The sequence below is a fragment of the Alligator mississippiensis genome, chromosome 8 (genome assembly GCF_030867095.1).
Source record: "Alligator mississippiensis isolate rAllMis1 chromosome 8, rAllMis1, whole genome shotgun sequence".
Taxonomy (NCBI): Eukaryota; Metazoa; Chordata; order Crocodylia; family Alligatoridae; genus Alligator; species Alligator mississippiensis.
Genome location: NC_081831.1, coordinates 81,428,538 through 81,452,263, shown reverse-complemented (window position 1 = coordinate 81,452,263; position 23,726 = coordinate 81,428,538). Strand labels below are relative to the sequence as shown.

At 41.4% G+C, this 23,726-nt stretch overlaps 1 protein-coding gene across 4 annotated transcripts in view; it reads left to right on the top strand.

Moving 5' to 3' along the window:
• The window catches only part of STK26 (serine/threonine kinase 26), a 52,749-nt gene that overhangs the window by 8,033 nt on the left and 20,990 nt on the right, over nucleotides 1-23,726 (top strand). The window lies entirely within an intron of this gene.

Here is a 23,726-nt window from a genome sequence, read left to right as displayed (position 1 = left end):
TCAAGGAGGGCTCACAACTGCTAGTAACCGTAACCTTTAATGGTGCATGTGGTATTTAAGGCATTTGCAAATGTAATTATGCACTTTCTAAAATGGTAAAGAATGAAACTTTTAAAAGTAGGCCAAGTTGGTAAGGTAAAGTTACTCCTTTTGCTTTTAATTTGTCTGCAGGATGTTTATATTTCCTGAATTCTGTTTAATTTTTCTCCTAAAAGAAATTATCTCGCTCACTTTTTGTTGATGCACGCGGACACGAAATCGTACTTTCTCGGCTACTTAGAATGTTAACCTGCCAATTTCCCTGGTATTTGAAATGTATCTTTATTATTAATTACATGGATTTAAAACTTAGACTAGGGAGCTCTGATGATAGAAGAAGATTTATTTCTAGTTATGTGCTCTGATGCGACTTGCAGTTGTTTAAGGTTTGTCTTACATCACTTCAGTAGTCCTCCCCCCACATATTTTTCATTCCAAATCCTAGACAGTCCCTACTTATACTTGAATATTTGAATATATCGCTCATCTCTTCCATTAGGATTTACTCTGGTTTCGAAAGGACCCTGAAATTATTATAAGTACTGTTTTCTAAGTTGATGCATTTTACATGTTTCCTTCCACTGGAGTGATGTTGTTAGTTTAACCCAGACCCCTTCGTATATTTGCCTAGGTTTTATGCATATTTTCTTAACTTTTATATATATACAGATGCTGACAATTAAGGTATTTTTTCCCCGGAGGCTATTTTATTTTTTATGAAAGCCAATATACACATCATTAAAAGCTCTTCTAGGATGCAAAGAATTTGAGTTAACACCGAAATTAATCTTTACCTTATTCCTCTCAAACTGCGGAAGGGATGATTGGGATATAGGAGTGGCTTCATCCTTTTTTACCACTAACTTGTTGACTATTATTTAATCAGGGCTGTCGAGGTAGTTACAGTGTTACCTGCTTCTGGTCAGTGTTTTGAAATAAACACCTGCTGTTTGATTTGAGAAACTGTAAGCAGATCCGTGTTTGCCCTGTTTTGATTTATGGGGGCCAATAGCTATGTTAAAATTAGTGCTGGGAAAGATGGGGAGGGTTTTAGTCTCCAAAGCATAGTCTTCTACCCTGTATGTAACATGGGAAGGATTTTATTTACTGTTGGAATAGAAGGTAGTTTAAGATGGTTCAGGTTGTCCCTATGAAGTTTTCAGTTGGTAATCTTATATTTTCCTTTACCCCCCCTTTTAATTATAATTATAATTAGAAGGAAAAGAACATTTCATGAACAAAAGTAGTGTCATTTATTCTTTAGCTTATTTACTAATTCCACAACAAAATATATGTTGATGTTGTGGAGACATTTTTTCTGGCTTGGTTAAGCCAAATAACTTGAAAATAATGTTTGCCTATTTAAAATACATCCCAGTATTGGAAACTAGAAAGCCGTATCAAAGTCACTAAAGTAACTCTAACTCTGCCTTATAAAACCCTGACAATAATAGAAGGCTCTGAAACAGTCTTATCTATCACTCTGATGAGTAGCTACCAAAACATTTAATTAGGCAGTGGTTGCACAGACTCCAATTTTCTGTACAGCCTACATTCAGTTCAAGAAAAAACATGTACCTTCCAATTCCTGGTTACACAAATAGCCCACGAAATATATTCTCTTCTCACTGTTTGCAAAGCTTCCATTTGTACAGACACAGAGTTTGATGTTACGTTATCTTTGCATTTGAACTTCAAAGTCTGGTTCATAAAATTATAGCACTTGGAGCTAAGGCTATCATGGTTACTAAAGATTGTATTTAGTATTGTCAGTGTGCATATAAAAGTTCTCAGCACTGTAAACATTAGTAGTGTACCTACAGGTTTGATATATAGTGTGTTTTATATATTTCAGGTTAGAATAAAAAAATGAAAGGTACTTGGAGCTGTGGGCGCCCAGCTGGTTGTCTAGTGCTGGTTGTCAGAGGTTGTCTAGTGTTGTGAAGTATAGGTGTCCTTGTCTTCCAGTTAGAGTTAACTCAAAGGAGAACTCACAACTTGACTTTGAATTTTCCTTGTCTGTTTTTTTGTGGGGAAAAAATAGTGAAGGTAGCTCCTGCTAATAGAATAAATTGTCTCACTGTAAGATCTTACTGTACTGCCACCCCCCATAAGGGATCCAGCTGAACTGAAATGTGTTTCCAGGTAGAGATTGTGGGAGAAGGGGGTGCTGCTGCCTTGAACTGTCTCCCCCTAATAGGATGGTGTGTGAGGGGAAAATAATGGCTACTGCTGGTGTTAGAGAAGGGATGTTTAGATATGGTGATTCCTTCGTTTTTTTTCCCCTTCGATCCAGCAGACCAGACATATAACCGAAAGGGGCTGCAGAAAGTCAGGTGAGCAGAAAATTCAGGATCTTTGCTGCACCCTTAATTTTAGATGGGCAAAGCCTGAGGTGGGCATCTGTAACTAACTGAACCCTACATTTTACTCAGAAACCCTTTTTTTAAAGTTGGACTTGCCAGTGTCTCCTGTGTATGATGAATGGCCAGTTACTATGAACGGTAAAGGCAATTTGTACTTAATTGTTAGTGTCATAAGTGCCTGACTCTTGATTAGGCAAGGTTCTTTGGGCAGATGTGATATCTTTTATTAGATCAACTAAGTGGTTGGAAAAAATGGTCTTTGCCGGTTTTCAGGCACAAACGCCCTTCTTCAAGCATACCTATTTTTGTGCCCGAAAGCTGGCAAAGAACATTTTTTTCCAACTTAAGAACATTTTTCCAATATTTTTTCCAACAAAGAACCTTGCCTGCCTATGTCCTTAGACCAACACGGGTACAACCAACAACCCTGACTTTTGATTATTTATCTTTTTTAGAAGACAGGCCCTCAAAAAGGAGGGGGCATACAATTTTTCTGTGGGTTCCTCCACCCTCAGTGGAAGATCACTTGAGAAATAAGGCCTATTACTTGGAGAAGTGGTAGATGAACTCTTCCTTTCCTGGTTTCAAACTAGTGTGCAATACCTGTATTTGTGTAATGTTTAGTGCTAGTGGAAATATCTCAGAGTATTCAGCATACAGGATACTAGCGGGAGAATTATTTGTGGGTGAGGATAGCATGCAAATCCTTTATGAGCAAATGAGGTCTCTGCCTCTCCTAGAGGGAGAAATGTTATTTGGCTTGTTTTTTGTCCAAAAAAAAAAAAAAAGATGGTACGAGGTAAAATAAAAAATTCTAAGAAATTACTTAGAAAAGGCCAGTTTACAGACTTTTATACAGGGTGGAACCACTCCCCCCACCACCCTCCCATCCCTCAAAAAAAAAAAAAAAAAAAAAATCCTGAACAGCATCTTCTTTGGCTCTTTATTTAATCTTTTATAATCTGTATTTTTCTCTTCCTATGATTCATTGTCTTTGTATCCCGTTGGATATACTTATCGTGGATGGAAAGGTCTGACGACATGCTGCCTAGTTGCTTTGTGCCCTAAATGCTCGCTCCTGCCCTCCTCTTTCCCTCTGGTTGCTTCATTGGCATCTTCTGGTAGTTCTTATCTGCCTGTACTGGAGGCCACAAGGCTGTGTTTTGTCCTTTTTTTTATTTTTTATTTTCTTTTCCTGGCATCCAGGCTGTCTTGAAATACAGAGCCTTACTTCTTCTAGAAGTGGGGAAGAACAGGGAGCACCACGAGACTGAACTATGGCCCAGAACTCGAGGACTGTTGATTCTGCTCTTTGACTATCAGATGAGGTTTCTGAATCCAGGAATTGGGAAGTCTCTAATAGTAATGCTCTTTTCTTGGGCCTTCAGTCCAAATCCAGGAACACTTGGATGTAATTTAGTTGAACTTAGTTATCGGGTGGATAATAGGATAATAGGCAGCATTTAAGTTTTGCAAATTATAACACTTTGTAGCCAGAAACCAACAGGAAGCTGATTCATGACATGGAGAAAGGATTTTTATGACAGCTTCATTTGATATGATAAATTCAGTTTACCTCATTTATTCAAGGTCATGCACCTTCAATACAGGTTTTCTTCAATGGAGTGCCTAAAGCTGGTTGGAAGTGTGTCCTGCTTGGTAGCTGTAATGTACCTTGTAGTATCTGTATGCATTACAGTTAAAACAAGTCACTCTTTATGCCATCTAAGTACAAACTGTTTTTGGTAGATATCCTTGAGTTTAAAAGGAGGTAGTGGAGAAACTTACAACTCTAGCAGAGGATCCAGTCAAAGAACAGTTCGTTTATCGCTCTGTTCAGAAATGAGGTGTATTTAGATGGTTCTTGCACATGTCCAGATGTTCAGGTTCTGCTCGGGGAATTGCCATTCTCTGGGGAGAAAACAGAAATGTGCAGATATTTAGGCTTTTTCTCCCAGAGCAGGAAGAAAAATAACCCAGAAACAGTGAGGGTTAAATTGGTCCTAGGAAACTGAATGTCTGCACGCTACTTTCCTTTGGCTTAACTGCTCTTGGGGACCAGGGAACAGGCTCCCACACCTTCCAGAGACTGGAGTCATGGGTCTGGAGATGGAGAACAACTGCTCCCCACACCATATCCCATGGTCTGGGAGGGGAAGAGCAGCTGGCAGCTGTTCCCCACCTCCTCACAGCTGGGTTCCTGATATCAGAAGCAAGCAGGGACTTTGTTGTGTTGGTCCCTCTGCTTGGGTCCTGAGTATTAGAGCCGAACACAGGGAGCACTGCTCCTCCTCCCCTACTGCAAGGCTGGCAGGTTGGGCTTGCAAGCCTGGCACTTGGCTGTATTCACTTCCCCTTGCCTCCCCCTGCCACTCAGCAATTTAAAAGCCATCAGGGCTGAGAAAATGGGCTTGGGGAGAGCTTCCCAAGCCTGCCTTCCAGCCCCTCTGGCCTCCCCCTTTCCCCACTACTGCTCAGCTGAGTGGCAGGGGCAGCCATTTAAAAGCTGGAGGGGCCAGGAGCTGGGCTTGGGAAAAGCATCTGCATGCCTGGCTCCTGATCCCTTGGGTTTCCCTTTGCTGCTGGCACTGCCCAGCCCACCCAGAGCAGTGCCCGGTAAAGCACTGTGACAAAATGCTCCTGCCTCACTGCAGAGCAAGGCAGGTTGCTGTATCCCTGCAGCAAGGCACCAGAGCCGTACCACTGTGGCTGAGTGCTTTCCCCTGCTCCTTGCGGTCCTTGTGCTGATGAGTACTGTAGATAGATTTGGCTTTCCTGTCTTCCCTGCCTTGTGATTCTGGGTCAGAAAACACATAGCTAAAGATACTGGGAAACTGCTTAGCACTGTCAAGACCTATGGAGAATTTGGCTTTTAAAGTGGTTCTGCTTTGAAAAGCACTTTGGGATTCTGCTTTTAGTCTTTCAGCAGTTTCTGCATCGAATGTACTTGATGTGCAAAGAAAAATGTATTTTCTTAACTGTCAGCCCTGCAAACAGCTTGAGCTCCAGTAGCCAACCTATGTTGGGTTTTTTTTCCCATTTTGCTCGTCATCATCAATAAGTTGTCCAAGACAAATTAGACTTCGTTGATGCATGTGCAGCCTTATTGTCTTCAAATTTTGCTGGCATTGGTACCTGGGTAAAACATTTTTCTGCCTTGGAGTTGCTGACGTAGGTGTAGCTGATGGGGAAATTAGCAAATGCTTCAGTTTCTGGTGCACGAGAGAATCCCCAGTGGTCTCTTACTGGTGGTTTTTCCGAAGGTTTAGAAGGAGCTGTAAAGTATACTTCTGTCCAGTGCATTAGCCTCTGTGTGCATCAGTTCAGTGCATTAACCACAAATGCATTCCTTTTCACCATAATTGCTATGCTGTTTTGTACCGTCATCTTTTATCAGTTTAGGCTAGGGCATCACTGTCTCAAGAAAGATGAAAATGTTCATCTGAAATTAGATTTTCCACTTCAGGAGTGCACAGCTATTGTCTGTTAGGCTATTCTGCAGTGGATCATTCATGAATATTCCAGTGACATGATCAGCATTGGCTGGTTTTTAATGCATGGCAAATATCTGTTTTCTCTGTCATGTTTTACTGATTATGGTGAAATGTTTTCTGTACTTTGAGTTGATGTAAAAAGGATGGAATATACCCAGGAACAAGAGTAGCTTAGTAATACATATGGAATATCTTGGTTTTATTTGACAATATTGCTTGCTTATGCACCTATACTTGGGACTGGTTTTTAAATGACTGCACATATTAACTAGAAAAACAGAACAATTACTTATATTACCTTTGTTTTCTTTTTAAACATGGTGGTTCAGTATTCTTTTAAATGTGAATGGTTTCTTTTTCTCTTAACTGCTGATGCTTTGCAACGTGCCCAAAGCCACAAGGTCAGAGAACAGTGGTAGAGTCTTACGTACAAGTATCTCAATTCTTTTGGAAGCCCAGTGTGGCAGGTGGTTTAGCAAAGTTTGTCCCGGGTGTAGTAGCAAAAATATTTGCAGGTATCCATGCTGAGTAACGGGGGAGACTTTCAAAAGAGAAAAAAAAATGATCACCAACTAATACACTTTTTGAATCGGCAGAAGAGATTTTGTTTTGCTTCTGACTTTGCTGGATAGTTCTGTCATCAGTTGTTTTATTTTTTGCCAGCTAAATTGTGCCTTGTGTTACCTTGAATTTTGGTAGCCATGTGGAAAAGTGGTTAGGTAGAATTCTGTAGTACCAGTTAAGCCAACTTAAGCCTGTAGTACTACTTCAGCCTTTTCTTGGTGCTCGTCTTGTGTATGTGCTATGTTTTGTTTTGGGGGGGTTTCTGGCTTTTTGTTTTCTTTTGAAAATTCAGTACAAGTTAATGGTTATGGGGCTAGTATGCAACAGAGGCAGAATCATCTGGAAAGCTGTGGCAGAACTGCATGCATGCTCTCTTGCAGAACTAAGCAGTTGGTGAGGGATTGTGATGAGCCACTTCCAAATCCTGTTCCTTCCTTCCGATTGCTGATCGGTGATGTTTGAATTCCCTCCAAAGGCAGCGTCATTGGCTTTCTGGATGAGCCTTTAGTGTGCCTGTTTAGAGAACCACTATTTGTTCTTTAAAGTATAACTTGTCTAGCTAGTTCTCATTCTGCAGGTCTATTATCTTGGCTAGTTTAGTTGCACATCAGCATCTTGAATGTGGATCTGCCTCGGCACTGAAGAAGAGAGTTAAATTTGGTAAGACAGTCCCATTCAGTCAGTGTATAGTTTGATATGCTGTGAAGCCCACTCCGCCAATAGTGTTCACCATCCAAAGGACTTATCAGTGAAAAAAAATATAGTAAATTACAAGATGCCAGTCATTGACTTGCATATATGCTAACGCATCTCTGAGCATGGCTCTTTGGAGACATGCTATACCATGAGTTCATTTGCTACTTGTGTCAGGAAGATGCACGAGCCTTTACTGTGAATCCTACCCTGTGAGAGAAGTTTTAGGATCGTAGGAAAGTAGGGCTGGAAGGGTCATCTGGGCCAGCTCCTTGCTGAAGGCAGGGTCATCCCTGACTAAATGATCCTAGCCAGGTGTCTGTTCCGCCTGCCCTTAAGAGCTTGCAAGGATGGAGAGTCCACCATTTCTCTAGGCAGTCTGTTCCAATGCTTGAAATTTAAATGTACAGCCCTTGGTCATGGCAGCCAGGCAACTTGAACCCTAGGGCCTTGGGCTTGGGAAGTCAGCGGGCTGACCCCTGGGCTACAGCAGCAGACCCGTAACCTAGATGACCAAATGATTAAGAGTCAGCTTTCCAGGCTCTTCTACGTGTCAGTCTTACGGCAGAAGCTGAAATCTGGAGAGTCCCAATTCAGGAAGCCTACAAATAGGATGAAAGGTTGACAGAACTTGTTGACTCCAGTCTGCCTGGATTTCATATAATGCAGAGGAGTATAGAGGAAGAAGGGAAAGAGAGCAGTAGTCTCTCCTGTTCGTGGTGAGCTGGTAGCTCAGGGAAAGGCTCAGTCTTGGAGTCAAGGGTAGTCAGTCGAGGAGCAGCCCTTCAGTCCTGAAGAGAGTACCATTATACACCTGGGCAGGTATTTCTTCAGATCAGGGTGCTGCTACAATGTGAATGTTCCTGATTTGGTAGCTTAGGAGATGCCTGAAAATGGGCCATGTACCACCGGGTAGTTTCCTTGTCATTCCTGACAGCTATTTATATGGCTTCTGTATCAGAAAGCCCTCTAATCGGATACAGTAGCTACCAGCTCTGCACACATCAAAATGGCGATACTAGCGTTAAAAAACTGACCCCATAGAATCCTTAGGAAGAGACATTGATTTGTTATGCTAAAATACAGTAAATAGACTTTAAAATGCACAGGAAAACTTTGGGTAGTTGCTATAGATGCAGTGGTTCAGAGAATATGCGATGAGCAAGACTTATTTGAGAATCTCTTTTAGTGGACTAGCTTCATAATTGGAAACGATGCAAAATAAGCCTTTGGTTGCAAAACACCCTTCCTCAAGACTGGGAAAGAAAAACTTAATAATATTATTAAGCTTTAACTCTCTGGAAGGGAATGCCTTCTTTACTCTTACCTGCAAAGACCCAAGAAACTTGTGATTTTAAGCTGTAAAGGCTCCATTCAGCTGCCTGTGAATCTCTCCATCCCATTTGAAGTCCCTCTGTAAGCTGTTAAAATACAACAGAGCAGCTTCTGCTTGTTTGATGGCACCTGCTTTTAAGAATGGCGGCTATTCATCTCATCAGCCTTGTGGGAAGATGTCAGGAGGTCATGATTTTACTTAGGCTTCATCTGTACTCAAAAATTAAAGGCAGAGCTATGTTGATTAGGACTTTAGGAGCTAATCACATGTCTAACTGACACAGATATGCCAGCCAAAAACCACACTGTCGATGCAGTTATACCAGCAAAAAGGAATTTCTTTTGTGGCTTGTACTGTTCAGGGAGCTGGTTTAATCTGCACCAGGAAGAGAGTTCTTTTGCTGTACAAGCTATCCCTTTTCAGTAATGAGGTTTAACGAAGATATTTGTGCACATGCTAACATTTGGGTTTATGGTTTGTCAATGACTAAGCTGATTTGTTCAAACTATCTGTACTCTGTCACGTGCCATTACTTACATAGGGATATTGTGATCATGTGCTAATGTCATTTATATAAAAAAAAATTTATAAAATGGCTTTAAAGTAAAGCAAGGTGCATCTCTGCCTATGGAGGTACTTGTGTTCGTGTAGCAATGTCTATTTGGCCAATCTAGCATTCAGAAAACACTGCATACATTTCATGACTGTGTGTATTTTTTTCCTAGCGTCAAAGCTTTAATGCTATTGTCTCTCAGGTGGGTGGTGCAAAAAGCAAAAGCAGTGGACTTGTGATCTGATAAGTAGTCAGCTGGCTGAAAGGAAATGTGTGCTATTAAAAACAAAGTGCATTGGATTGTAAGTCTGCATCATTTTTCATTTTATGATGCTTACTAACACAGCTTTTGTAATTTGTCAGGAGTAAAAGATTTTCAAAGCAATGTATAAAATGGAGAGAATAATATAAAAGTTCTTTTGGCAAGGAGAAATTATAACAGTTCTCCCATCTCTTTAAACTTCTAGTTAAGATGAATAGGGTTCACACATTTCTTTAGGCTGGTAACTAAATGTCGTAGGGCAAAAGAATACTTAAACATCGGGGGCGTCAGACTTCCTCCAGGCTGGATCTGTGGAGCCAGGAGCATTTGCAGGGTGTGCTGTTCTGGGGCCAGCAGGATCCAGCTTAAACACTGCTTGTGGAGGGAATCTGTGACTAGATCTAGACCAGAATGCAATCTCCGATTAGGAGGAACCGTTTATTATTATGAGCTGTGCAGTGTTGGGTTACTAAATTAATCTGTTCAAAATCATGGTAGAGACCAAGCAGTATCATTTACATATTTTTTGTTGTTGTTCCTCCGTTTCATTTCCTAGGTATAAAGTCATGAATATATGAGGGATAGAAGAGATGCAGGTATAGATTAGCAAAGTATTGGGTAAACATCTCATTTTAAATGTTGGTATGTAATTGGGATTCCTGTTTAAAACAGAGAGGAAAATAATTACTAAAAGTATGCGCGTGCACCAGAACTCCTTGTGTCACTCTGTTCTGTCCAGAAAACATTTTCTGCTAGTCCTAACTTTCATTTGAGGTGACTTCCTGTATGTTTCTGGTCATCTTCTGGCACTTGCCAACCTGCTTCTTCTGCTTTCCAAATTTTGGAATTCCAAAAAAAGTTCCACGTGTGTGTGCTGTCTCTCTTTCCCTCCCTGCTTTTTATGTTTTTTAAAGCTGTTCTTCAGTGTAGAAGGGCACGTAGTTCCTGATCCCTAGCTTATCATCAATTTTTGCTCTCTCACCCCCAGTTTTCTCAGTTCCCACGATAAATCCCTCACACGAATGCTAATTTTGGTCCCGGTGCTTTTCTTGTTTTTCTTAGCATAAGATTTGGCTATGCTCATCCAGGACTTACGAGTTGTTTTGGGAGTTCTCAGGTCAGTTAGGTGGTTAAAATGAAGTGATTGAATTGATTTTTAATTCGTTTTTAGTTTGCTGTCCTTCAGATGCATTTTATGCCATTTAACTATTGCCTTTGAACAGTTAGTACAGTAATTCTTTGACATAAAAGGCTCTGTTGTTGTCCATATTTGACTCCTGTAGCACTCTCCTCTGATGTACTTCATGATATTTTACAAATAATAATAAACTAACCCTCAAAAGCTTGCAATTAAGGTATTGTCTTCAGGTTAGCAGTCCTGTGTATCTTCAGGCAGGGAAACTCCAGAAGTCTGAGATCACTCTGCTGCTGTCACAAATCTTCCAGCCTTAGGAGAAGAAAGACTAATCTACCCCCAGCCTTGCTAGAAGATGTAGGTAATAGACTACTTCTTTCCTAAAATTTGGGCTTTAGCTTTTCATTAACTATCAAGATTCAGTTTTTGTTCAGTAACTACTGAGTTTTATTAGTGGCTTGCTGTATTTGGAATAATCTGTTAGTCATCAATAGTGCCATGTGGCAGTGGTTTCTGATAGCATCCAAAGGTCCCATTTTGCATTTGGGATTGTGGGTGCTTTATGTACAGAGATAAAAAGACAATCTCATTCTCTTTCCAGATGGATAAACATTTTGAGTTAATGGATAGATATGTATATAAAAGCTTCCCCCCCCCCCAAGCTTTTTGTTTTGAATAATGTCTTAATGTAGGTAAGCTACAAGCTGTAGCAACTGATCCACTCCTACATCTTAAGGGGTTTTCTTTTCTAAATAAAACTCAGGAGACTCTTAAAAATCCAGATAATATAACAGCGTCTCTGGGCTTGGCTCAGGAAGTATTGTCCAGACAACAGAGTGAATGTGCTGGCATCCTGATGCCTCTTGGAAGGAATCTCATGAGAGTATGTAAAACTTTTTTGAAAACCTAGTGCCATTCTGCTTTTTGGTTTCATTAGATACAAAACATCAGATCAGTCTAAATGCATTAAAAAAAATTACAAAATGTCTCATTTTTATTTGCTCATCTGTAGAGATGCTTGCTTGAAGGTCCTCTTAAGGAAAAAAACATCTGTGAATTGTCAGTAACGGTAACTAGTTTCAGGTCTGTTCTGCTTCAGAGGATCTGGTATCTTATCTAATTAATTGGATGTTCTTCTGAGATGAGGTCTAGCTTTCTACCTCTTACCTAAGTGTGTGTTGTCTTTTACCTTTTAAGTGGGTGTGTTTGAATAGTTGAGTCATGTTCATAACCTTTTTTTTTTTATAGCCTTCCCCATTCTTAAATATGGTATGTGTCACGAGTAAAAAGCAGCTGATGTCCCATTTTCAGCTTGCTACTAGTAAAGAAACTACTGGATGAAAGGAAGCAGAAAGGTTGGAAAAACAGCCAGTCATGGCCGTGGAAGTCATTAAGGCCTCCAGCAATTCAGTTTTGTGGCATAGCTAGGTTGGCAATAAGAAAAATTACGTCCCTGAGTAATACGAAGGCCAGTTGGGCTGGCAGAAGTCCTAGTGAAGATAGTTATACTGAGCAGAGTCTTTTTGCTGTATTCCTTATTGAAATAAGGAACTGATATGAGATTCCTCTCTACTAGTAATATATATCCATGCAGGAAAAGGGAGGTGTAATGGTAGTGTGGGAGGGCATTTCTGCACCAGCTTTTATCCAGCTACAAGGTTAACAATAGTAGTGAGAAAACGAGAGTAAGGGAGTGGTTCTCAACCTTCTTAAACTCGAGCCACTCCTCCATAACTTGTCTGAATTTGGCAGCACCCTAGTTGAGAACCACTGTTCCGGCAGCAAAACTGGTTATTTCTGTGCCTGGGGCACAGGGATATGGGGAGGGGGGCAGGGTTGTGCTGAAAACAGGAGAAGGTGGGGGCAGAGTCTTATCTGCCACAGCATGGGCTCCCAAGGGGCTGCAAACTTGCTGCTGGGACCTGAGGCAGAGTTCCCCCCCTCCCCCAATCAATCTCCCTCACCTCTGTTAACAGTTTGACAGGTGCATGCAATTTGCATGTAGATCCAGGCTGAAGAAGCCTTAATTTGTCTGAGTGCAAAGGGGTTACCTCCATTCCAGTGCTTTCCCCATGGCTTGTGCCCCAGTTGGTTGTCCAGCTGCAGCCAGGCAAAACCACCCCCCACATCTGTTTCCAGGAGGGGGTATGCTGGGCAGACTGGGAAGGACTGCAGCACTGGGGCTCCTGTTGCAGCTGCTTTCTGGTCTGCCCAGCATGTCGCCTCCTGGAAACAAAGGCATGCTGGGCAGTTATACCTGGATGTAGAAGTGGTGCCAAATCTGAGGCACCCTTGAAAAGGTTTTGTGGCACCCTGGTTGAAATACAGTGGAATATGGACTTGCTGTGAGCCCAGCATAGATACTGTGGACTTGCTGATCCATACTGAAAGCCATGCCTATGCATCTTTCTACTCTTGCCCCAGCTAGCTTAAATTTAAAGCTGGCATGAGTATGCTTTCCCAAGTCACATTTGTTCTTTTTATCTGTGTATATCACACCGAGGGAACAGAAGTGCTGAAAGGGATCTCACAAGGTCATCTAGCCCACCCCTGCTCAAGGCAGGATCATCCCTGACTAAACCATCCCAGCCAAGTGTCTGTCCAACCTGCTCAAGAAAACTTCCAGAGATGGAGATTTCACCACTTCTCTAGGTAGCTTGCTCCAGTGCTTTACAACTCTCAGAGCCAGGAAGTTCCTCCTAATCTCCAACCTAAATTTCCTCTGCTACAGTTTGAGGCCATTGTTCCTAGTCCTGTCCCTTACTGCCCTAATCCATCCTTGCTATAATCACCCTTCAGTCTTCTGTTCTCCAGACTAGATAAACTTAGCCTTACCTCCCAAGTGTTGCTTCCCAGGTAGCTAATCATTTTTGTTGCTCTGTTCTGGATTCTTTTCAATCTACCCATCTTTATTGAAGTGTGGGGCCCAAAACTGGACACAGTACTGCAGATGAGGCCTCACCAGTGCTAAATGGAGCAGCAGAATCCCTTCCCTTGATTTGCAAGTAACGCTTCTATTGATACAACCCTGTATGCTGTTGGCTTTTTGCAGCAAGAGCACACTGTTGGCTCATATTCAGTTTGTGGTCCCTGGGAACCCCCAGATCCTTCTCTGCAGTCCTTCAGCCTAACCAGTCATTTCAGTCTGTATTTGTTCATGCAATTACTCTGTCCCAGGTGCGGGACTTTGCACTTGTCCTTGCTGAATCTTCTAGACTGCAGAAATGGTCTGTAATCAATCCAGGTTGTTTTGGATCCTAACTCTGCCCTCAAGAGTGTCTGGAGCTGCACCCAACTTGGTGTCATCCACAGATTTGCTGAGTGTGCACTCAGTCCCACCATCCAAATCATGATTAGAGACATTGAACAGTACCAGACCTAGAACAGGCCCCTGGGAAACCCCACTTGAAACCTCCTCCAAATTAGTCATTGTCCTGTCGATGACCTTATAGAAGAAAATTGGGTTGGTGCAACATGACTTGCTCTTGGTCAATCCATGCTGACTGTTCCTAATCACCTTGTTCTCCTATAAATGCTTCACAGTAGATACCCTGAACCCCTGCTCCATGATCTTCCCAGATATTGAGGTCAGACTGACTGGTTTCTGATTCCCCAGGTCCTTCTTCTCCATCTTAAATATGAGTGCTATATTTGCCCTTTTCCAGTAGTCAGAGACCTTGCACAGCCTCCAAGTTCTCAAAGAGAACAGTTCTGCCATTACATTGGGTTGTTTCTCTCCTTTATGTTTGCCAACTTCACTCATCATCTGATAGCTGCCTGTATTTGTGAAGCTATGATCAAACACACAATAAGAGATAAGAGATTTGCTTAGGAGTGCTAATACCCTCAGAATTTTCCTTTTAGTAGCAATTTCCTTATAAAAACTTCATTGGCAGTTATGCAGCAAAGCTGTATTTGCATATAGCAGCACACTGGAATATTTTGTATGGCTAGATTTTTATGAACTTCCCTTCATTAACAGTATACCCGTTGTTGTTTTTTTACTAAAAATCAATAACACAATATCTCTGGAAGCAGTCCCGAAAGGTAGGGGAGCTAAAAATTGGGAATGGGAAAAGCGAATTTGTAGTTGCACGTTACAACAATTAATGCAAGTGGCAGTCTAATATATTTCGAATAGTAAAAGCATAATTGGCAATGCCTATAGAAAAGCTTAATGTCCTGGTGTTCAGAATTTAGCTCTTTGTTCAAGTTGACAGCCTTTGGGAAATAATTTTTAACATTTTCTTTAACAAACAATCTCTTTATCACCTTAAAATGTTCAAGCCTCTTCAAAATGCCTGAATTAGGCTAGCAAGGTCCTTGGGGTAGATGTGATATCTTTTATTAGACTGAGTAGTTGGAAAGAACTTCATTGCAAGCTTTCGGGTGCATTCACCCTTCTTCATTTGCTCATTCTTTAGTAAGGTATTTCTGAGATGATTTGCATTCAGCTTCCTTGTTTTGAACATGTTTTTAAAGTGACTGAAGATGGATGGTATTAACCTTAGAACTGTAGCTGTAAATAATTTCAGAGAATCTAGAAATAAATAATGCTTGTCTCTTAAAGAGGAATCTATAAACTTGGACAAAATTGAGACCATCCCAAATGTCCTTACTTCCAATATTTGCATGGTAGTGCACTGCAGATTTAAACCATTGTAAGTATAAACTACAAAAACCTGACAGAGTAGGATTTAAACTATTTCATGTTATCAAAGATTTAGTATTTGTATTGTCAGTTTATGGGAGGAAAACATGGTTTAGATAGATAGGAAAGCTATGAGTGTTTAACACAGCACACAAAACTTGCGCTCTGTAAGACTTAATGGCAGTTTAACTGCTAGATATTTATGTGAATTTTGGCTTGCAGGTCTTGGTCTGAGATGTGTATGTTTGTTCCCTGTTCTTCTTTACTCTGCTTTCCTAAATGGATTTTTGTGAAAAAATGTTATTCAGTCTTTATCCACAGATCTGGAAATAGCCTTGCAACCTCACATGCTTAGGTTTACCAGCAAGCAACCTTCTATTACAGCCCACCTTACTGAGTGAAATGCTTTGCACCTTTTCTAGGATACAGTGTTGTGAGGCTGCGAAGGGGCTTCATGCTCTTTGAAACAATTTTTGATTGCTTGTCAGGTGTCCTTTAGGCTTCTGTTTTGTGGCAATGTGACTCTTTGTGCAAGGTATCTTTAGAAAACTGAAAATTTACTTGCCTGTGATTTTGCTTCTTTGAGTCCCATCAGAATAGCATCCTTTCTCACATGCTTGCCTTTTACATGCAGAATTTGACAGGATGGAGTGACCTTGTTAAGCACCGATTTTGCTAATCGTGATTTGAATCACCAGGCAGCTTGGCTTTAAATGATTCTTAAAAGAATATTTTACGTTTGTACTTCAACATTCTTTTTTAAAGAAAGATTGTTTCTTATTGGTCAAGGTACTTTGCTATCTAGGAGGCTGCATTATATCCATATGCATTTATTTAAACAGTTCTATACATTTTAAGATTCTTAACTGTTGCCATGTTATAAAATGGTGACTTCTTATTTGAGAGTGTCTTTTTTTTATTAATGCTTTGTGTTGAACTACATTAGAATAGAAATGGTAATTTAATTAAGATGCATACAAATGGACTTTTTCAATTGGTTCTAACTAGTTAAATAACTATCCTAAATGTACTGGATGCATAGGGAAAAATTGTCCACACTTACTGTATCAAGTAAAGGAAGGGACCTCAGGAACCCTCTGCTCAAGGCAGGATCATCCCTGCTTAGACCATTCCAGCCAAATTTTTGTCTAACTGCCTGATCAGTAAGTGAACTGAACTGATTGTTTTTGGTCACCACGTCCTTCAAGATTTTAGAACTAGTAAATCTCGTATTTTCCCACCCAGCTTTTACTTACAGATTTAAAAAAATGAAAACAAGGAGCTTTTTCAGTTCCACTTAGTATACCTGATGACTACATCAATGTTAACTGGAAAAAAAAAATGACTTGAGTGGCAAAGTTTCTTCTGTGGGTGAGGGGGAGAGTACTGCCATCAAAAGCTCAAGCACTTCATCAGAATGGTTCCAGGTGCTCAGCCAGTGGCTTTTACAGGTGCAGCAATAAGCATCTGTTGCTTGAATATTAACATTTATTGAATGATTTTTGTCGATTATATCCAGTTCAGCCTTAGCTTATCTTGTCAACTTCAAATTTAATTAAGTATTTGGGTTTTTTGTTTTTTTTTTTTTTCAAAGAATTGTGTTTAATTTTTGTGTTTGTTTTTTAAATCAGTTTTTATCTGCTCCAAAATTTGGGATTCCCTTTTTAGGATATTAAATGCTCCTAGCTTTTTTTTTTTTTTTTTTTTTCTATTCAACTTCTCATGTTAAATATTTTCATCTGCTTTTGGCAGTTTCTCCACTCCGGAGTAAGTGGAGTGTACAGGGACGGTGTTGTAGGCTGGAGAGAACGATGCCTGTTGACCAACAGATGTCTAGTGTAAGTCGGCCTCTCCAAGGGAGCAAAACTAGGGCAAAAAATCTTCTTAGGGGAGTTGTAGTGACCATATGCCAGGGAGCAACGCTGCTCACCCCAAATAAGAATCTGCTCAAAATTGCAGGCGAGTCGCTCACTTCTGAGGCAAGCTCCCCTGACAGCCTTTTCCTATCCATGTAAATTGGGGTGGGGTGATCTTGGCACGAAATGAGAAAGATAGTAAATGAGCACCAGGAGGGGCATTCTTCGCTATCACAATTCACAGGAACTGGGGTTTCCTTTCTGTTTCTGTAAGCAAAGTAATCTGCTCTGTGCAGGGACAGTCTTAAATGGTAGAGGCTTCTGTCAGCCTCGCATACAAATGAAGAGGGTCCAGACAAAGCTCATCAGTGTTTCACTATTCTGAATTTAATTGAACAATAACAATAGAAGTAAAGAAATGACTTGCTTTAGTGGATAGGGTTCTCTCGGCCCCCACCCTGAACCCCCAAAGAACAGAGGCCCAGAAAAATAAAATATCTTGGCAAAAATAGACTCACCTATCCAGTGTCTTCAAAGAGCTCTAACACAATGCAAAGGGCTTAATTCAAAGGTAGCCTCTTGTGAAGTCACCCAGCACCCTCAGGCACAGCTGCCATCTCTTTAGTCTCCTCCTGTCCCAGGTCTACGTGGCAGTGCTGTTGGCAGAAGTTTTTGTCAGGGGTATGACAAAGTGTGTAGTTGTGCTGCTAAAAGCATAGTATAGCTGGAGCTGCGACAAAGCTACCCTTCTGCTGAGGGGACGGCCACTCTGCTAGGGGTGAGGGCTGGAATAAGTACGCTGCCGAAAGTCCAGGTTGGCCAGTGTAAGCTGCATCTGTACTAGCTTGCAAATAAAGAAATTTCTTTTGCAAATATCTTGTTGGTCTAATAAAAGATGTCACCTCTGCTGCGAGGTTTGATCTGTGCTAGAAGCACTTGGCTAGTGGATGTTTACGCACTTCTGTTGAGATTGGTGGAAAATGGCAGAGACCAAAATGGACCAGTACATTTGCTAAACAGTCAACTAAAATTTACTTGGCAGTTTCTGACCCCTTCCAAGAAGGCACTGTTACGGTTGTATCTGTGTGAAAGATGGACTTTGGCTGTGATCCTACTCCGAACTTAGAGAGAAATAGTACAAGGCATGTAATAAGATTCGCCTTCCCTTTTAAACCTGTGACTGCCCATTTCGAATGCATCCGGGTCCTGGAGAAGACGGAATTTTCCAAGCCTTGCCATTCCATCAGGCTTTTGATCCTTCTAGCACCAGAGATGCGTGATTACTGGCTTGCTCTGAAGGAGGAACAGCTGGGAAGCTGAAGTTACCACACAGCTATACTTGTTTGAAAGTTCAACTGCTAGCTTCAAGGCATTGGGCTTGTGGTTCTACAGAAGGGTATAGGAGTGAGGCTTAAAAACAACAGCCATATATATGCCTTGTATTCATAGTTTTAACTGGACTTTAGAGGAGTGAAGCCAGAGAAATGAAAGAGTGGATTTCTTCTTTATAGGTAAGAAAAAAGAGAAGAGGAAGTATTTATCTCTAGCGCACATGCTCTATTTACAGCATGTTGGTACAAAAATGTGGTGAAAGGTCTGTGCTTTATTCCTGGCTCCCTGTGGTATGAGGGGAGGGGACTCCCTGACATGCATTGCCAAGCAAAATCCATTGCTGGTGCTCCCAAAGGGCAGGGGAAGAAGGCTCCTAGCTCTTGCAGTTGGCACAGTTGACCTTTGAGGCATTGCCTGCTTTTCTCACTAATGACAGTAGCCTTGTGTGTCTGATATCACTGGTGGGAGCAGTGTGTTGGGACACCGAAGGAGGAACTCCCCTTTAAAACAAAAATAACATTGGAAATGATAATGACTACATTAAAGCTGTCGGTTGCTTCTGACTGCTTAGGCTGGTCAACAACCACTTTGTGCTTGAAAGTACCAAAATTGAGATTTTAATCCAGTAAAGTGCTCTTTTTCTTTTAGGAAAAAAATGACTTAAGTAGTTCATCCTGATAGGAATTTAAATCATTGTTGAGAAAAGAGAATTCCCATCTTAGACATATTTTTGTCTATCTAGCACCAGCAACAAAAAAATGCAAGACTTTCCTTGAAAGCTCATAACAGCAAACCAGTTTAGACTTAAATCCCTCCTTCCCTTCCTTAAATTCACTCTGTTTTAATTTTAGCTCGGATCATGAGCAAACTTAATGTTCAAACAGCTCCCGCTGAGGCTCACATTAAAATTATTTGACTTGCTGCGTCCTTCTCTTACATGATACCGGGCAAGAGGAAACTCTAAAGGCACTCTTGTAACATCCTTCACAATGAGCCACTTGCAGCCATTCCTTGCACTGGCTGCAGAGACACATGGAGCATAGCACCTTTTATGCCTTGTGCCAGCCAGTTTGCTGTGCCACACAGTGCTACCTGCTGGGAAAAGGGCAAGAAGTGGAAGCCAAAGGAGGGGAGGGGGAGCCCGGAGACCCCATCTGCTGCTGCAGCCAGAGTGATGGGGGAGTCGGACAGTCCTGTTCTGTACAGTGCCCTGGGAGCAAAAGGCGCTTGCAGACAAAGTAGTTTTTGTGATCTATAAAAATGCATTTTTTCCAACCTCAAGTTTTACTTCTGCAAAAGTGTAGTTCACCTGCACCTTTTGTCCTGGATTAGAGTTGGGAGGTATCAAAGAAAATGAGTGGTTCAGAAGGCGTTTGAATGAGTGAATGCTGTAGGCAGTTGCCGAAGACCGATGAGATTGTGGAGTGAGACCACTGAGGCAGTGGCACCATGGGAGGCTTAACCATAACACTTTATCTGCCAACAGAGGAGCAGCCTCCGAGAGGATGGACTTAATCCCTAGAAGTCTTGAGCAGGGATGCATGCCTTTTTATTAATGAGAGTGATTATCGAAAGGGGTAATAAGCTTTGGCAGAGACTGACTTCCAGGCAGCAGGATCAGGTCCCTTCACAGTTCTTGCACCTTTCTTGCAAGCATTTGAGACAGGGTATTCATTTGTAAGCTCTTTGGGGTAGAACGGCCTATTCACATTTGTGCAGTGCCTAAAACAACCACGATGGTGGGCAATTGCTTGGCCCCAGTGGCAGTGTCATAACTCACTACAAATCGCTGTTAATGGACAGAGGCCTGAGCCAATATGACAGTTCCTGTATTCTCAGAGAGAAGCTCTTGCCCCATGATGATATCTAAAAGCTGCCTACAGGAAATGCTGCACCTAGGCATGGTTGCCACCATAGGACTCAAACATTTTGGAGCAGCATCGTTTCCAGAGGTGCTGCTGCAGTCTTTTGTGACTGGCTGGCAAAGAACGTCTGCAGGTACTTGTTTTAGCTGTTTGCAGACTTCAGATGTGACGGACTGACAAGAAAGCATGGCTGTCCAAATATTGAAACTGTAGTCTCATTCTCTCCAACTTTAACAAAGTGTTGTGGGTTTGGGAAGACGTATCTTTGCATTCTGCATAGTCTGTTTTGGATGACTGTTTCGGGGATGCTTACTTCTATTACTGTTGTCAGTATCTGTGACCTATTCTCTCATTTCCTTTTCGTCTCAGTTTAATTTTAAATGCCACTTGCAACCAGTTTAAGATTGGGAGAACCAGTATGAAATCACTTGTCCGAGTCAGAGTGTAAGTTCTGACATTGTGGTTCACCTGATGTGAAATATCTAGGTACAGACACATAGAGTAGCACAGGTTTTCTGGTGGTGTGCTGCCTCTTCTTGGATTCTTCATGTCAGTATAGCAGTAAATGTTTGTTCCTGGTTCCCTTCAGCTGGTAGAGAATAGCTTGATGAGGCTAAATAGCATGTACGCTTGCAACTTGCTCCCTTGCTTGCATTGAACCCTGAAGCATAATTTGCTCTGTGTATTTGCATCATCTTTTTCAGCTTCAGCTCATTGCAAAAGGAAAATGTGAGTTTCTCTCAATGCTTAAAGGATAATTTGACTAGCATTTCCACAGAGTAATATATTGTGGAAGGCAAATGGCTGGGTGGTTAATCTGTGCAAAGCATTCCTGTGTAGTCACATTCTGGATATGATCGTGCTTAAGCATAACCTTTGAGGCAGATGCTAACAAAGCACTCTTCTCTCTAGTCCATATCTGTGTAACGTGGTCTAGCACACTGTCATATTTTTAATTCCTGGGAGTCAGCACATCAAAATGCTTCAAGTTTGTCATCCCTAAGAATAAACTTTCAGACATAAAGGATTGACTGGCTTTACACTTTTCTACTTTTGCAAACCTCAAACAAGAAATGGTCTTTAGAAAGAGATTTCAGTCACGACGATGAATAAGTCTGTCCTGAAATCCTACCTACCCTTTTAGTCTTGATCTTTTTAGAATACCTTGAATTTGGTTTCTGCAATATATTGTCAATGAATAAGTAACACATGATTTTATTTATTTATTTATTTGGTCATTGCTAGCAGGCTTCTCACTTAACTAGCAACCGAATATATAGTTGTCTGGAAAAAATAATATAATCTTCAAAATGTTAGCAAAAGTTTGACGTTGCCGTTATGTTTTGAGACCTTAAAATAATAACATTTGAAATGTCATTCAAAATACGCTTTTAAAGATGCAGGTTTTTTGAGCTCCAGAATAGCAAGCTGGTGGGAGGGGTTGCTGCAGTACACATGGATGCGAGCATCTTGTCTAAAATTGGCCTGTGCGCCAGTTGAACAACTTGTACTTATTGCTGTACCATCTAAATTTAAGCTTTTATGAGCACCCCTGAGTCCCAAAGTGACTTTCTTTCCCTTGTGATAGCATCAGAAACCCAGGCTCCAAGTCTGCTGGCAGTGAAGAGTACATGATTTCCAGTCCTGCTCAGATCTGCCCTGCTTCAATCTTCGTTACAGACTCATAGATCCATCAGTGAATGCAATAATAACCTAACTGTCCATGTATTGTTGAGATGCTTATTTTAGAGACTCTGTAATGATTTCTGTAAAGTACGTCCAGTTTTGAGGGTTTAATAGCTGATCCAGGAGATCTTTCACCTCATTTAAAAAAATCTCTAAAAACTGAACTGTGTAGCAGTTTCATGCATGATGTTAAGACAAGATGGGAAGCAGTGAATAGTTTCTTGCTGACAAAAGTTTTCATACACTTGGGAACTGCTGAAAGGCCTCAGACATGTGAAGAATCAGTTCCAGGGGTTTTGCATTCACTTACAAAAAGTTACATAGGACGCTTTCCAGTAACTCATAAAGGATTCATCTTTTCTTTTACTTGTAGCTTATAAGTACCCAGCTTTTTATGTATTGAGAGGATCTTAAGATATCTAGAATAGTGGTTCTCAAGTTTTTTAAACTGGGCACCCGTCAGAAAATGCCAGCTCTTCGTTTTCACTCTCTTGACTACAGGAACATAATAGAACAATTCTTCTGTTGCAAAGAACTCAAAAATAACAGGTCAGGATGTCTTTAATGCTGTGGATCCCTGTTTGAAATCTCTGGGTATATACTGTGAATCGTGTTTGCACACAGTGCCAACATTGCATGGCACCGTGGAAAGCATCTCAGGAAGGTCTGGTTGAGAATCGCTCATCTGAAATATCGTCTGTTATGTGGCTTGTGTTAGGTCCAGAGCTTCCAGCATTACCCTCTTCTGATTCAAATCAGTGGGGTTTCAGGAATGAAGAAGAGAGGGAGTATGGAGCAGGGAGTCAAATATGTAGCATCTATTCACTGTTTTGACTGTTGGTACTAAGTCAGCAAAGACAGAACGTGTATTTATCATGTAAATACATGTTCAAGTCAGTCAAGGCTTGATTTGCAAATTGAATTGCTTGATCCTGACAGCAGTAACAAGCTAGCAATTGCCATATTGTACCAAAGCACTGGAAAAGCCATTTCTCTCAAAATTGAATTGTGTTTTGTAGCAGCAAGTAATTGATTCAATTTTGTTTTACTACAAACTCTATTCTGGTGTGTAAACCCCAGTTAAACAATCACTTACCTTTCTGGCAAAAAAAATAACTGCTTTTGAGCTAGCTGATTGCAGTCTAAAGCTAACCCACACTTCAGATCAAATCATCCGTGTCTAGCAAAAGTTGCTGCTACCACCCCGACTGCATTTGCAAGGTTCTCCGAACTGCTGTTACCCAGCTTTCCCCGGCTTGAATGGAATATTAAATTTTTGCTTGCTGATCTGCTTTTTCATACTGTATGGATATAGCTGGAAAATGTAGAACCAGGTTTGCCCTAATAACTCCACAGCTTTCAGATCCAGAATAGCTAGCCAACCTGTTCTGACTGAAACTCAACCCCAGGGCATAGTCAGCAATGTGGTGAAGTCTTGTTCCTCTCCCTACTCAAGCCAGGGGTATCAAACCTGGTCAGCTCCCTCCCACCCCAGGCTTGATCCAGGCTGTAGGGCTCCTTGCAGGCCAGATTTGCACCCGCTTCTGGTAGCAGGGCCAGCAGCGGCAGTGGCATGGGAGTTAACATAGGCATCTCTCCCACTTGCCAAAACACATCCAGTTGGGGTCAATGCTCCACATTTTGGCAGTAGGTCCTGCCACTGAATTCCTGGGCCCTTCAGGACCTTGACAGGTCATATCGTAAGCTATTTGTTGTATGGGATCGGTTAAGTTCGTTGCCGTGTTGGTAGCTCCGCTCCCTTGGTATCTTCAGTCCCTTGCACACTCTCCTGAAATGTCTCCGTTGTGTTGTTGTTGTTGTTCAGTCCACTTCCTCGCAGCTGCTCCAACCATCTTTACTTCTCGTGGATGCCCAGTGGTGTTTTGTAGGGTGT